The sequence below is a fragment of the Crocodylus siamensis genome, chromosome 11 (genome assembly GCF_052110815.1).
Source record: "Crocodylus siamensis isolate JL-2025a chromosome 11, ASM5211081v1, whole genome shotgun sequence".
NCBI classification, from domain to species: Eukaryota; Metazoa; Chordata; order Crocodylia; family Crocodylidae; genus Crocodylus; species Crocodylus siamensis.
Genome location: NC_143405.1, coordinates 11125059 through 11129483, shown reverse-complemented (window position 1 = coordinate 11129483; position 4425 = coordinate 11125059). Strand labels below are relative to the sequence as shown.

The window sequence follows — 4425 nt, the reverse complement described above, 5'->3', positions numbered from 1 at the left end:
TTTCTGGAAAATTACAGGGGCAGATTAGATCTCCTCACATTACTGGTGCATCAGAATACAAGACAATAACACATAAAGGGACCTCGTGAAACTGATGTGTTTTATATCATGAGAAATGTTATTCATTTGGGGGGGAAGGAAAACTGTAAGATAATGGACTGATAAATCACCCGGCCATGCAAAGGCTTTCTGGACATTTCATGGGGGGGAACCAGAATTGCAGATTATAACAAACAAATGAGGGCAAGACTGCTCTTTCACCACCCTGTGACATGACATTTTGAACATCAAATCCCACTTTCTTTCTCTTGCTCCATTTCCCAGCTGCTTTAGAGGTGCCGTTGTGTGGCATAAACCATGCTCTCCTCCTCAAGTTTATCTAAAAGAGTCAACGGGTCTTGCTTCTGGCTTAAATCAAGCATAGCAGAAGCTCTCCAGTTCGACTGGAGAACAGGTACGAGGCCTTGGCGACTCTGCAGGAGATGGAAAGGGAGGAGGAAACCCTTGGGCAGGAGGAAATGCCACATTCTTCACACTCCAAACAGATCAAGAGATCCGAGAGGACCCAGAAGAGGAGGAGACGCGTGCTCGTCATAGGCGATTCCATCCTGAGAGGTACGGAAGGGCCCATTTGTCGCCAGGACCCTTCAGCACGAGAGGTCTACTGCCTGCCTGGAGCTAAGATTCAGGATGTGACGGAGGTAATCCAGGCCAGGATCAAGCCCACCGATTACTACCCCATGGTCCTTGTCCATGTGGGTACTAATGATGCGGCCAGGAGAACCCCCGATCACCTTATGGCGGACTACCAGGCTCTGGGCGGCGTGCTGAGGGAATTTGGTGCACAGGTGGTATTCTCTTCCATCCTACCAGTGAACGGACGCGGAAGACGGCATGAGAACTGCATCCGAGAGACCAACTGGCGGCTTCGGAATTGGTGTCTCAAGGCAGGCTTCGGCTTCCTGGACAATGACCCACACATTACAACGAGGGACATGCTCAGCTGGGATGGGCTTCACCTGTCCCCCAAAGGTAAGCGTGTGTTTTCTTCCAGGTTGGCGGATCTCCTCCGGCGGGCTTTAAACTAGGCTCGTCGGGGGGAGGGGAAGATGAGGGTGGGGGAGGCTGTGGACCACCAAACCAGGTGGCACCCACAAGGACAGCCCAGCCTGAAGAAAGAGAGCTTTGGGAACGTGAAAGACAGGGGGTGGACAGCAATACGGCACAGGTAAGGAACGGGAAGGTTAGAGACAAAAAGCCCTTTAGGACTTGGAGCGAGGGGGTAGCAAAAGCACCAGTCACAGGGCTCAAGTGCCTATATACTAATGCTAGGAGCATGGGGAACAAGCAGGATGAACTAGCGCTCCTGGTTGCACTAAATGACTACGACTTAGTGGGGCTGACGGAAACCTGGTGGGATCCATCCCACGACTGGGCGGTACATATTGAGGGCTATAGATTGTACAGAAAGGACAGAGTGGGGAAAAGGGGGGGAGGGGTTGCGCTCTATGTTAAGGAGCAATATACATCAACCCTCATCAAGACAGAATCAAAGGATGAGGAAGTAGAAGGACTGTGGGTTAGGCTACATGGAGGGCAAGGAGAAAAGGATTTGGTGGTAGGGGTCTGCTACAGACCCCCACATCAAGGGGAAGAAATAGATTTGGGGCTCCTGAGGCAACTCTCAGAGACCATAAAAGCTAAAGAGGCGGTGGTCATGGGGGACCTAAACTACCCGGACATCTGCTGGGAGACACAGACAGCAAAGTCCCACCGCTCACGCAGGTTTCTAACCTGTGTACAGGACCTCCACCTGACGCAGGAGGTACATGGTCCCACTAGGGGGAATGCCTTACTGGATCTGGTATTGGCAACGGGGGATGACATAGTAGGGGACCTACAGATCGGTAGCCATCTGGGGGACAGTGATCACCTAAAAGTACAATTCAACATAAGGCGTCGAGTGGGTAAGGTAACCAGTAGGGTGAACGTGCTGGACTTTAGGAAAGCTGATTTCAGCGAACTCAGGCGATTAGTGAAGGATGCACTGCAGAGTAGTAGTTTTGAAATGATGGGAGCCCAAGAAGGGTGGCTGTGCCTTAAGGAAGCTATCCTTCTCGCACAAAGCGAGACGATCCCCGTGCGAGGTAAAAGAGGGAAAGGGGCCAGGAGGCTTCCCTGGCTGACCAGAGAAATCCAGGGCAGACTAAGGGCCAAAAGGGGAGCACATAAAAAGTGGAAACAGGGAGAGATCACCAAAGAGGAATATACCTCTTCTGCTCGTGCTTGTAGGGAGGCAGTTAGACAGGCCAAAGCTACCATGGAGCTGAGGATGGCAACCCAAGTAAAAGACAATAAGAAATTGTTTTTTAGATATATAGGGAGTAAAAGGAAGGCACAGGGAGGAATAGGACCCCTGCTAAATGGGCAGAAACAATTGGTGACGGACAGAGGGGACAAGGCTGAACTCCTCAACGAGTTCTTCGCCTCAGTGTTCCTAAGTGAGAGGCATGACAAGTCTCTCACTGGGAGTGTAGGGAGGCAGCAGCAAGGCACCAGACTTCCATGCGTGGACCCTGAGGTGGTGCAGGGTCACTTGGAGGAACTGGATGCCTTTAAGTCGGCAGGCCCGGATGAGCTCCATCCGAGGGTACTGAAGGCACTGGCCGACATCATTGCAGAGCCACTGGCGGGAATATTTGAATGCTCGTGGCGCACGGGTCAAGTCCCGGAGGACTGGAAAAGGGCCAATGTGGTTCCCATTTTCAAGAAGGGGAGGAAGGAGGACCCGGGTAACTATAGGCCAGTCAGTCTCACCTCCATCCTTGGCAAAATCTTTGAGAAAATCATCAAGGCTCACATTTGTGAGAGCCCGGCAGGACAAATTATGCTGAGGGGAAACCAGCACGGGTTCGTGGCAGGTAGATCGTGCCTGACCAATCTAGTCTCTTTTTATGACCAGGTCACAAAACGCCTCGACGCAGGAGGAGGGGTGGATGTCGTATACTTGGACTTCAGGAAGGCCTTTGATACGGTATCCCACCCCATACTGGTGAACAAGTTAAGGGGCTGTGACTTGGATTACTGCACAGTCCGGTGGGTGGAGAATTGGCTGGAGGGTCGAACCCAGAGAGTTGTGGTGGATGGGTCGGTTTCAACCTGGAAGAGTGTGGGCAGTGGGGTCCCGCAGGGCTCGGTGCTTGGTCCGATACTCTTTAATGTCTTCATCAGCGACTTGGACGAGGGGGTGAAATGTACTCTGTCCAAGTTTGCAGATGACACTAAGCTATGGGGCGAAGTGGACACGCCGGAGGGCAGGGAACAGCTGCAAGCAGACCTGGACAGGTTAGACAAGTGGGCAGAAAACAACAGAATGCAGTTCAACAAGGAGAAATGCAAAGTGCTGCATCTAGGGAGGAAAAATGTCCAGCACACCTACAGCCTAGGAAATGACCTGCTGGGTGGCACGGAAGTGGAAAGGGATCTTGGAGTCCTAGTGGACTCCAAGATGAACATGAGTCGGCAGTGTGACGAAACCATCAGAAAAGCCAATGGCACTTTATCGTGCATCAGCAGATGCATGACAAATAGGTCCAAGGAGGTGATACTTCCCCTCTATCGGGCGCTGGTCAGACCGCAGCTGGAGTACTGCGTGCAATTCTGGGCGCCGCACTTCAAGAAGGATGCGGATAACCTGGAGAGGGTCCAGAGAAGGGCCACTCGTATGGTTAAGGGCCTGCAGGCCAAGCCCTACGAGGAGAGATTAGAGAAACTGGACCTTTTCAGCCTCCGCAAGAGAAGGTTGAGAGGCGACCTGGTGGCTGCCTATAAGTTCGTCAGGGGGGCACAGAAGGGAATTGGTGAGTATTTATTCACCAAGGCGCCCCCGGGGGTTACAAGAAATAATGGCCACAAGCTAGAGGAGAGCAGATTTAGATTGGATATTAGGAGGAACTTCTTCACAGTTCGAGTGGCCAAGGTCTGGAACAGGCTCCCAAGGGAGGTGGTGCTCTCCCCTACCCTGGGGGTATTCAAGAGAAGGTTGGATGTGTATCTAGCTGGGGTAATGTAGGCCCAGCACTCTTTCCTGCTTATGCAGGGGGTCGGACTCGATGATCTATTGAGGTCCCTTCCGACCCTAGCATCTATGAATCTATGAATCTATGAATCTATGAATCTCTCACATTTGGAATAGGACCGTGACACGCCAACCGCATGGGTTTCCATTGAATTGTTTGTTTGAAGTTCCCTCGGATTCGGCGACCCGATACCTGCACACAAACTTTTTTTCTGGTGTCTCAGACCTGCGTACCATAAAAAAGATGGGCAGAATGGATATTCTAACTCAAAAGTTTGAAACCTGCCCCATCTCCTGTACACAGTGGCCTGTTTCCCAAGAGACCAAAATCACTTCCCTGAGCCTCC

At 51.8% G+C, this 4425-nt stretch overlaps 1 long non-coding RNA gene across 2 annotated transcripts; it reads left to right on the top strand.

Annotated features, from left to right (window-relative positions):
* The first annotated feature begins 432 nt into the window (after positions 1-432).
* On the top strand, positions 433-3644 carry LOC149855446 (uncharacterized). 2 transcript variants are annotated; one of them, XR_016438501.1, is made up of 3 exons: positions 433-454; positions 546-701; positions 874-1984. It is a non-coding gene; the product is annotated as an uncharacterized LOC149855446 (long non-coding RNA). The 2 variants fall into 2 exon arrangements; XR_016438500.1 differs by lacking the exon at positions 433-454 and adding an exon at positions 2963-3644 and having other exon boundaries at positions 492-701; positions 874-1032.
* Positions 3645-4425: the final 781 nt, after the last annotated feature.